The sequence below is a fragment of the Primulina tabacum genome, chromosome 18 (assembly GCF_025594145.1).
Source record: "Primulina tabacum isolate GXHZ01 chromosome 18, ASM2559414v2, whole genome shotgun sequence".
Taxonomy (NCBI): Eukaryota; Viridiplantae; Streptophyta; class Magnoliopsida; order Lamiales; family Gesneriaceae; genus Primulina; species Primulina tabacum.
In genome coordinates, this window is record NC_134567.1 from 15,967,417 (window position 1) to 15,979,604 (window position 12,188).

A 12,188-nucleotide genomic window follows, 5' to 3' on the forward strand; every position below is an offset into this window, starting at 1 on the left:
GGGGGCACAAAGTGGCAATCCCTCTCAAACTTACGGACGAACTCCGTAGCAGTCAGATCACCTTGCCTCAGGGTCATGAACTCCCTGGTCAACCTGGAACGCACCTCATCAGTAAAATATTTGGAGTAGAATACCTCCGTGAAGCGCGTCCAACTCAGTGTAGCCAAGTTCAAAGCTACTGATGCTCCTTCCCACCATAAGCGGGTATCTCCTCCGAATAAATAGGTGGCACAACGAACTCGGTCCGCATCTCCAAGCTCCATGAACTCGAAGATAACCTCGAGGGACTTGATCCAACCCTCGGCAATCATGGGGTCCGTCGTCCCTTAAAACTCCTTAGGACGCATCTTCATGAATCTCTCATAAGTAGCCTCGGGCCCTGTCGGCCTGGCTGCCATAGCATGGTTCCCCGCTAACTGTGCGAAGAACTGAGTCATCCCAGCTAGCATCTGGGCATTCAAGTCAGGTGGAGGTGGAGGTGGTAAGTCCCTCTCCTGCCTCTGGTTCATGCCATCCTCCTGGCGAGGCTCATCCTCTCTAGTGCGCTCAAGAATGCGTCTAGGGGGCATACTGTTTAATACATAACCCATACGTAACTAACATGCATAATTCGATAATTTATTTAAATTTATATACTGAACAATAAAAATCTGGACGTAAAATATTTCATGAAAACATGCTGTCCGAATATTTCATGCTTTAACTAAAATGCGTAAATGTAAAACTTACAGACCGAAGACGTGACTTCCATGAGCTTCTCGTGGTCAGTAGTAGTACAACCATTTACAGAACCATTGCTCTGATACGAGGTATAATGGCCCGAAAATTCGTGTTTGAAAATTTGCGGAAAAATTTAAAATTTTCTTTTTAAAGTAATTAAAATGCCTTATTCATAAAATAAACTGATAAATCAAGTTAAATGTTCAAAATAGCAGCGGAAGAAATTATTGTTCGCAAAATAACAAGTTAAAGTAATCCAACAACTGATAAAAATGTTTGAGCATAAAAATGGTGAATGCTGTAAATGAGGTCCTAGGGTTCCACTACTGCCGACCCAAGCTATCTCACTGGTCCCCGCCCTCGGTCCCGACCACATCAATACCTACAACAATCAAGTCTAGTGAGTCTAAAGACTCAGCATGCATATATACCGTAAATAATGAGTAAGTAATACAATGAAATTCCATGAGAGTAAAAATATCATGTCATGAGGCATAACGTGAAAATAACTTATCATGAGCAATTATAATACGTGCATAACTGACTAAATATCATAAGTGAAATGCTTGCTCAATAGAGCCCTGTAATGAAATAGCATGTAATAATTTCTGTTGAGATTATGTCGTAGGCCCCTGCACTGAACTGAACTGAACTGATCGGTAAGTGACCACCGGGTGAAGTAATGATCGTTTGATCAGACTAATGCCACAGTATACTGAGTGGAACTTAACTGAACAGGTAAGTGACCACCGGGTGAAGTAATGATCCCATGATAGTGAAATGGCCACAAGCAATATCGCATAAATCTCAAAAATGAACATTTTATATTTTTATGCACGTAATATAATTAAATGGCATAATTAAATATCTTGTATTATTTTACCACATAGATTGGATCGTTCCCAGGCTCGCTGCGACCTAAATTTAACATAAAAAAATATGCAAATGATTTTCTTGACCAAACTTTGTAATTGGATCCAAAAACGAGACAATTACGCCCAACGACTTCGTATTTAATCATAACTCCGTGCCAACCCGAACCAACACCAAACCATCATTTAGTCATGGTTAAAATACATTTAAAATGATGAAATAATGCTCCTAAAATGGTAAGAGCCGAAATTTTGGTGAATGGAGGCCAAAACATGAAATGCTCTTTCGAGAGTCAATATGGCACATCGCACCGTAATTTCTCGTACGACCTCTAAACTTAACCGAATCACAAACGGCCAAAAACATGATTTTCCTAACTTGAAGAGGCACTGTCCAGTCCAAGGCCATAGGCTAAAAGCCAACCAAGAACTCGAACGAGCCTCTCAACCAAAGCAGCAAGTTGCTGTCCAGAAATTCCAGCAACCGCACCTGTACTTACATCGCTTCGTTTGCAAGACTATTGGTCATTGGGGCTTGAACCACCGACCAGAGCCTCTTCCCAACATCCTAAGGTGTGGCTTGAACCATGTCTAAGGGCCCTAGATCAAACAAAATCCAATCCAACACCCAGGACAACACCAAGCTTCAACCGAGAACTTAAAATTTTGTACGGTGATGTTTCTGAAATTTTGTTTTGTTGCTATCATGCATCATACCAGTGGCCATATGGTTGACCATGGCTTGATCTAGACATCATGGGGTATGGTGTGAACCAGGGCTATGGGACAGAGCCCAACCAAGGTCCACTCCAAACCACCAAAAACCGAGGGACACATGCAGAAATGAAATGGGGATCGAAGGGGCTGTTCTTGTTTTGATTTGAAAACCGATTCCACCATGGACCAAGCCTCAAAAGGGCAACTTGGTCACGTCTTAGACATGATAGGGGGTTTTCTAACAATGGCTATAGGCCCTTAGGGCAGCCAAGATCAGAAACTCTCCCCTTGACAGCTAGGTGACAAAATCGAACCACAAGTGACACTAGGAGGGAGTTGCTGTCATATCCGATTTCCAGTATGCATGGGATTGAAATATTGGACCAATATGATCCTAACATGTCCTAGTACATGTATAGATGCAGCCTTGGGAGGCTGGACACGAGCCAACCACCTGAAGCCATCAAACAATACCCAAAACCGTAAAGCAATGAAGTGACCGTAAAATTCTGCACATGATTTTCGAAAAATGCTTCTTATGTATTTCGGTTTTTGCTTCAAAAAAATCATGAGTATGATGTTTTAAAATATTAATATGGCTTGATTGAAGAGTAAATAAAAACATATACATGCATTGGTTCGTTTTGAAAGAAAACCAAACGAAACGACGACGCGGCGCGCAGGAGACGGAGTGATTTTCTTGTTCTTGCTTCTACTCAATTTCTCTCTTGTTTTTTTTTTCTAAGGTTTTCTCACGATTTTTTTCTCTCAATTCTCTCTGAATTTTGGTGGTGAGGAGGGGGAATAATGGTTAGGAGAGTTGGAGGGGAGTTGCAATATAAAAGGGATTCAAATGGCATGACCAAGTCTTGCTCCCTTTTGAATTTGAAATGGTTTGATATCAAATATTCTTGGAGGGATAATGGAGGTGCAAAGGACCGATTCTTCATGTCAACCAAGGCTAGGATAATAATGGATTAATAATTAAATGGTGATTAAAAAAAATGAAGGGTTATCATACTAAGAAATAACAAGGAATTAGTCAAAGGTGGTGAATTGTCAAAGAAATGTTATATCAACTAGGGGGTGGCCGAAAATTGAGTAAAATGAAAGGAGAAAATATTGCTTAGTTAGTGTATTTTAAATCTTTAGAGTCTTATCTACCCATTAAATAATTTTGTGAATTAACACATTAATTATGGAACCTAAATGAACTTATTTCCTACTTACCTCAAGTTGCTTAAATAATTCCTTAAACATTCTTTTACCTTAAATTAACTTACTAGTTAGCCAAAATAAACTCTGGGAATGTTTTCTTAATATTAAATTTTATCTCAAAACTCCAACTCTAGTCCGACCTCACTTAATTAACTGAAAAGGCAACAATTAAACTACTGCGTAAAATAATTAAATTTAAAGGAAAGAATTTAAATACTCATGCAATAAAATCATTTTAATTTAAAATACTAGAATTATGCATGGCTTATACGTAGTCTAATTTACGGGTTCTACACATACCAATCGCAATGACAATGAAAGGCATCAATTAAACACAACGCGACGACGAGCACAAAGACAATTAATGACACAAGCTGAACGACAAACAAATCTAGCCCAACGTCGGTCAAACTACCAAAGACGTATAAATAGAAGTGCACATGCTACAAATTCTGATGAATCCAACGTATAATTGAAATATTTTACTACACATTTGAATGGTATGTTACATAAAATATGTATTGCTTCCTATTTATCAGTCATTATTTTAATTTTTGGTACTTTTAATTTCATATAACTCAATCACCTATTCTTATTTATATTATTATTTCAAAATTTTATTTATTTATTCTACTACAAACATATCCTCTTATATATTTTTCAGTTCCCCTCAACAACAATTTGGCTACGACTACCACATCACATGCAATAACAGAAACTTCTTCAAATCAAGATGGTATATTTCATTTACAATGTTTGATGTCAAACGATTTTAAACATTTATTTTAGATAATATATTATACGCTATGCAAGACAATATTTGATACTACATCCACATGTAATAAATAAAATTATAATATTTTATTAATTTAACATCATCATTTAAATATTTTCCATTTCTAATAATTTGAACAACAAAATAATTAATTGTTTAACATTCATTTTTAATATCAGGAATCACCGCAGCTACGGTTGGACAAGTGTGTCGTATACAGACATTATCTTATCAAACACTGACATTAAATTTTGAGCAAGGGAGTACTAGCACATGTAAACGTCTAACTGATTTAAATCAGCAAGGTAATCTGCTAAATTCAAATACTCCTTTTGATGTAACATGTACCATTTTTTTTCATGACTTTGCATTATGTCGTCTATGTATAATATAAGGCACCTGAAATAACATATAACTACATGATATACCAATATCGAAAATAACACTATTGTTAGGGCTCAAAAACACCATTTACATCGACATCGATATCGTAATCTAGGAAAAAAATTCATAATAGTCAACATAATGGTTGATGGCATTTGTACAAACCAACAATTTGTGTATATTGTCAACCATAACTTTTGCATAATGAAACACCTAATCTGTGCTGCAAAAATTGTCGCTCAAAATTAGATGCTATTTCATCTCCAATTGTATTGCTACAATTGTATGATGAAGACAATGAACAAGGTAGGTATTTCATGCAACATATAACGGCGTATAATCGCTTAAAATCAAATAATTGAATCAAAATATGTTGGATCAATATGTATTAATTTTCTACAATAATTGTTTCACTACATTTTCTATTTATATTCTGTTACAAACATCCTTTTTATTGCTTTTGCCATGAATTTCCCCTCTCAAGTTCTCAATATATTATTTAATGACTTTGATAAAATTCCATCAACCAGTTGATTGATTTTTAATTTTTAATATAATTTTCAAAATTTTATGCACACATATTTAATCAATTAAAAGTTTCATAAATTGATTTAAAAATAAACTAGGAAGCTTATTCATTCAATCTTCCAACAACTTTTCTTTTTTAATTTGTTAGTTTGAATATTAATTTGAACAATATTGCGGGAATTAACTTCGGTGAACAAAATGTCATTAATAACATACAACGATATCCATGTTCACGTCGATATCGTAACCTAACAAAAAATTTAGGTGAAATTGGGATAAATTATCGATGGCAATTGTCTGACCCAAGAATTTGTATGCATTGCCAAGCTCTATTGATTCATGGCGAAACATCACAATTATGCTGTAGAAATGGAAATACAAATTTGGATCATATCCCTTCTCCTATTGAATTGCAAGAGTTGTATGCTGCGGATAATGAGGAAGGCAGGCAATTTCGGCAGTTCATAAGGGCATACAATCATGTTTTCTCTTTTACATCAATGGGAGTCAACTTAGATGAGTCCTTAACAACCGGTACACATGGAATTTACACATTTCGTGCCCATGGATCAATATATCACTCGATTGGAAGTCTTTTACCAAATGAGAATTGTAGGCCAAGGTACATGAAGATGTGGATTGTAGACACAGATCATGATATAGACAACAGACTTCATGAAAATCCTGAACTAAGGCGAGAATTACTGCTTAAGATACAAAAAATTCTTGATCGACACAATCCATTTGTGCACGTGTTTCGGCAAATTGGCAAATGTCAAGACATACCTAACTGTAGGCTCATCATCAGGCAACAAAAACCTAATGAACATCAATATAGTTTATCAACAACATCTCAAGTAGCAGCTGTAATTGTTGACAACGAATTTCAAGAAACTTTGAGCGTTCGAGATAATACTATACAAGGTATCGGTGGAAATCTTATCAGCATTCAAGATGTAGTTGGCTATTACGATCCTCTGCAATATCCACTCCTTCTGCCATATGGTACATATGGTTGGGGACATAAATAGCCGAAATATCAATGGTACACGGTTAACATGCTTAAATTACTATGCATATATGCTACAGGTTAGTGAAAAAACATAGTACTTTATGCTTCATTTTTTAATTAAAAATAATTTAAAACTTACATATACACCTATACTCATATAATGTAAATTATATTCTTATTCAGATACGAGAAAATTCGCCATCTTTGCTACTTAGAGGAGGCCGTCTACTTCAACAATACGTAGTTGACAATTACGTAAATATTGAAACACAAAGACTACGATGGATACGTTCAAATCAACGTGATATACGTTCTGAACTTTACCAAGGATTGCAATATTGTTTACATGGAGGTTAAAACTAATGCAGGTATGATAACTTAATTATTATAATATTATTTTTCACAACATTTATTAAAACTCACAAATTATACATATCTACCAAATGCATTACAGGAAATGTTGGTACCAGAATCGTTTTGACATCATCTTTCGGTGGAAGCCCACGTAATATGTACCAACGGTATCAAGATGACATGACTTTGGTACAAACATATGGAAAACCAGATATAATGCTTACAATGACATGCAATCCGAATAGGAATGAGATAAAATATCAACTACTTCCTGGGCAATCATCTCAAGACCGTCAAGATTTGATTACAAGGATATTTAAATCAAAATTTGAAGAGCTTAAAAAAGACATTGTGGATAGGGGGCTTTTGGGTAAGGTCCGCTCTTATTCGTACGTCATTAAGTATCAAAAAAGAGGGCTTACCCATGTTCATATGTTGGTCATATTTGAAAATAATGACAAGTTGTGTACTCCCGATCACTTTGACTCAATTGTGCGTGCTGAAATACCTTCACAAATAGAAGAACCCAATCTAAACAAAGCAGTTGTCCACCATATGATGCATGGGCCATGTGGATCAATCAATCCAAATTGTCCATGCATGGTTGTGGGGACCCGGACGCTAATCAATTCTTAATCGTCATCGGGATCAATTTGCTAATCAAGTAACTGGAGTCATAAATTTTTTTTTTCTTTTTAATGCGGAATGTAGTGAGATCAAGCTAATATACAACTCAGTATAAAATAAAGTACAAGTCCTGTACAGTCTACAAACCAGTAAAAACTAAGGTTCAACATCTAATTATCCAGTGTCAAAACCCTATATACGTTAAAGTCCGAAGTCTCCACTCTATCACGATTTCTCCACATCTCCTGGACCCTGATCCTGTCCCACCTGTTGTCATGTACACATACAAACAAGACAAAAGCCGGATAATTCCGGTGAGAATATAATCCCAGTATAAATCAACGAAACATGCAATCATATGGTAAATATAAAAGCATGGATAGATAACAGCAATATATATCAAAAGCTGAAACATAATCAATATCAAACTGTCGACAATGCTCGTGACTCCACGACTAAGACTAGACTCAATCCTAGTCTAGGGATCCCGATTTCCAGATGTGGTATTCCTATATCGACCAACAGTAATAGAAAAGACTCCAGTTCTATCCACGTCGATATAATCAAACACCCAGTGTCCTGACATAACCGTCATGGACTGTGGTCCTATCACCAATACACTATCTTGTGACATCGTGCAATGTGCCCACGGCTATCCCGCCACTATCAGGTACTTTTGTCACAAGATTACTCGTCTAATGCATGCTCCTATAACTCCATAGAACAAGCATTTAATCACATCAATAATCAAAATAATAGAACATAATAATAAGTATGTGATTTAGGGAAACTCAAGTCGATCTCCCAATACCACATTGACTTATACCTTTCGTTTGTAGTCTCGGTTTGGAGCAATATCAATTCTGAACTCAAGATTGTCTCTGTAAATCTGAAACGACATATTGAGAATCATAATATCAATATTCCATTCTCAATTCAACACTGAATCTGATTAATCCGGATTTAATTCAAATCATCGACATAACAGTATAATCCCGATATCCCGGTCAATATGACATCACCAGATAATAATTCCCTCAACCAATAATCAATACTGATAAACTTTGATATCATATCTCAGTCAATTAACTTCAGAAAATCATAACAATTCCATAATCAGTCTGTTTCTTAATCTGACTTCGATTCTATGATGTCTACCATGTCAAGAACATCATATATGACGTGTATTCAATTCCAACAACATCATAATTTCAAAACATGTCAAAACGTAGTAAAACTTACGTCGAGTTGTAGCCTGCGTTGATATGAACACAGTACCTGAAGTTAGATTCAAAATCAGACGGAAGGATTTTGCATAATCTCAACTCTACGATTCCAAGAATAATTTGGTAAGGTTTCCTTCGATTTTCCTTTTTCTGAGGCTTAAGAAGTCGTGTGTATATATATATATATACACATTACATGCAACAAGGCAAATGGCTCGCTCTACGTGCAACACGTCTCGCGCATATGCGCGAGGCGATAAGCCCTGGCGCGTGTCTACACAGCATCTCGTGCATATGCGCGCCCTTACTCAGCGCATATGCGCGAGACCAATGTTCAAAAATGTCAACTCTCGGGTTATCTCACGCATATGAGCAGATACACGTCGCGCATATGCGCGAGGCTCTCTAGGACATGGCTTGCACAGCTCGCGCATATGCGCTGCACAACCACCGTGCATATGCGCGTGACTCTCTGCCCACTTCACGCGTGTGCGCATATTATGTCGCGCATGTGCGCGAGAGGTACTGTCCTCGCACATAATTCATTTCACGCCGACTCAAATAGTGTCCCGATTAATCCTTTTATAATCACCTTGAATTATAACTCAATACTCGTTAATTAACAGTGATTAATTCTCGGGCATTACATTTCTCCCCCCCTAAGATATGATTTCGTCCTCGAAATCACAGATAATCAAATCATATCATTAAGAAGGCATGTAATTAAAACCGAATAAACATTTACATCAGTGAAACAATGCTGGGAATTCTTGTCTCATATCTGATTCAGTTTCCCAAGTAGCTTCTTCAATGCCATGACGAGTCCATTGAACTTTCACAAGAGGAATAATCTTCGTTCTGAGTTGTTTTTCTTACGATCGATAATTTGAATTGGTTTCTCGACATAACTCAATGTCTCATCCAGCTCGGTCTCGTCTGGCTGAATAACATGAGAATCATCAGGGAGGTATTTCCGCAGCATAGATACATGAAAAAAATCATGTATTCCAGATAATGAAGGCGGTAAGGCAAGTCGATAGGCACGATCTCCTATCTTTTCGAGAATTTCATATGGACTAACGTACCGTGGAGACAATTTCCCTTTCTTTCCATATCTAACCACACCTCTAAAAGGAGAAATCATCAGGAATACTCGGTCTCCTACCTCAAATACCAACGGTCGTCGTCGAAGGTTGGCATATTTGGCTTGTCTGTCCTGTGCTGCCTTCATTTTCTTCTGAATCAGTTTCACTTTTTCAGTCATATCTCTGATCATATCAGGTCCAGTCTCAGGAACTTCAGAGATATCATCCCAATAAAGAGGAGATCGACACTTCTTTCGTACAAAGCTTCAAAAGGCGCCTTCTCAATACTCGTTTGATAGCTATTGTTGTACGAAAACTCACAGAGAGGCAATGCATCTTACCAATTAGTGCTAAAATCAAGCACTACAGCTCTCAGCATATCTTCCAATGTCTGAATTGTACGCTCTGACTGTCCGTCAGTCTGTGGATGATATGCAGTACTCAGATGTAACTTCGTACCGAGAGCTTGCTGCAGGCTCTGCCAGAAGTGCGAAGTAAACCGAGGATCACGGTCTGAAACAATCGACTTCGGCACTCCGTGCAATCTAATCACTTCCTTGACATAGATATCGGCCATCTGATCATATCGGTACGTCATCTTGTATGGAATGAAACATGTAGATTTGGTCAATCGATCGATCACAACCCAAATCGCATCACAACCTCGGGAGGATCGTGGCAACTGTGTCACAAAATCCATGGAAATGTGATCCCATTTGCATTCAGGAATCGACAAACTCTGTAATAATCCTCCTAGTTTCTTTCTTTCAGCCTTCACCTGTTGACAATTCAGACACTTGGCCACAAATTCAGTAACATCAGATTTCATTTGTTTCCACCAATACCGTGTCTTCAAATCATTATACATTTTCCTGCCACCAGGATGAATGCTAAAATGACTGTTGTGTGCTTCTGTCAGTATTCGCTGTCTTAATTCCGAAACATTCGGCACAACAAGACAATTATTCACATAAAAAATACCATTTTGAACCTGATATTCCGATCGATGTCCAGCTCTGACCATAGCAATTGACTTCTGTATATTCTGATCAACTTTCTGAGCTGCTTTAATTCTCAAAATTAGGTCTGGTTCAGCTTGAATAGTATATAATCTCATAGGTCTCCGATCTGTCTCAAATACTAATCCAGACAAACAGCAATCTTCTATCAAATTTGAAACACCTATTGTCGATAAGGACAAAGAACATACCTTACGACTCAGTGCATCAGCTGCTGCATTGGACTTTCCCGGATAGTACTTGATTTCACAATTGAAATCTTTCAGCAAATCAAGCCATCTTCTTTGACTCATATTCAATTCAAACAGTGAAAACAGATATTTCAAACTTTTATGATCAGAATAGATTTCAAACTTTTCACCGTAGAGAAAATGTCGCCATATCTTTAAAGCAAAGACAATGGCTGCCAATTCAAGATCATGAATTGGATAACGAGATTCTTGGGGTTTCAGCTGTCTCGAGGCATAAGCAATCACATGCCCCCGCTGCATCAAAACACAACCCAATCCGCAGGTGAGATGCATCACAATAAACAACAAAATCACCAGTACCTGACGGGATAGTCAATACTGGAGCACTGGTCAATCTCTTCTTCAATTCGAGAAAACTGGTCTCACATTCCTCAGACCAAACAAATGGAGCATTCTTCTGTGTCAACTGTGTAATTGGTTTGGCAATACTCGAAAAATCTTTAATGAACCGGCGATAATATCCTGCCAAACCCATAAAGCTGCGTATTTCTGGTATAGATGTCGGTCTCGGCCAAGAAATCACTGCTTCAACCTCACTGGGATCAACGGATATCCCGTCTCCGAATATAATATGCCCCAGAAATACCACTTGTTTCAACCAGAACTCGCATTTCGACAATTTAGCATACAATCTCTCCGCCCTCAAAATTCGCAACACAGTTCTTAAATGCTCAAGATGCTCCATCACATTCTTTGAATAGATCAAGATATCATCGATGAAAATAATCACAAAATCATCGCGATATTTCTGAAAGATACGGTTCATTAATCCCATGAATACCGCTGGTGCATTCGTCAAACCAAATGGCATGACAATAAATTCATAGTGTCCATACCTGGTTCTAAATGCAGTTTTCGAGATATCAGAATCCCTGACTCTCATTGATGGTATCCAGATCTCAGATCGATCTTAGAATACACCGAAGAACCCTGCAATTATTCAAATAAATCATCAATACGAGGCAATGGATATTTATTCTTTACCGTTGCTTTGTTCAGTTGACGGTAATCGATACAGAGTCTCATAGAATCGTCTTTCTTTCGAACAAACAATACTGGAGCACCCCAAGGCGAAACACTCGGTCTGATGTATCCCTTGGCCAGTAAATCTTCCAACTGTTCTTTCAACTCTTTCAACTCGATCGGTGCCATCTTGTACGGAGCCCTCGAAATCGGAACTGTTCCTGGCATTAACTCAATGCTGACGTCTATCTCTCGAATCGGAGGTAATCCAGGAATCTCATCTGGAAAGACATCAGCAAACTCACACACCACTGGCAAGTCCGCCAATGATGGGCTCGACTTCAGTAAATCAACTGAATATACCAGGAATCCATCCGCTCCTTTCTGCAATAATCGAGTCATATTTATCCCTGATATCAAAGGAATTCTAGCTCGAG

General features: G+C 37.7%; 1 long non-coding RNA gene across 1 annotated transcript; it reads left to right on the forward strand.

The window, feature by feature from the left end:
* Nucleotides 1-3,818: 3,818 nt before the first annotated feature.
* LOC142532986 (uncharacterized) lies at nt 3,819-7,174 on the forward strand. Its single transcript, XR_012816648.1, has 5 exons — nt 3,819-4,027; nt 4,192-4,263; nt 4,482-4,607; nt 6,410-6,578; nt 6,681-7,174. It is a non-coding gene; the product is annotated as an uncharacterized LOC142532986 (long non-coding RNA).
* The last annotated feature ends 5,014 nt before the right edge of the window (nt 7,175-12,188 follow it).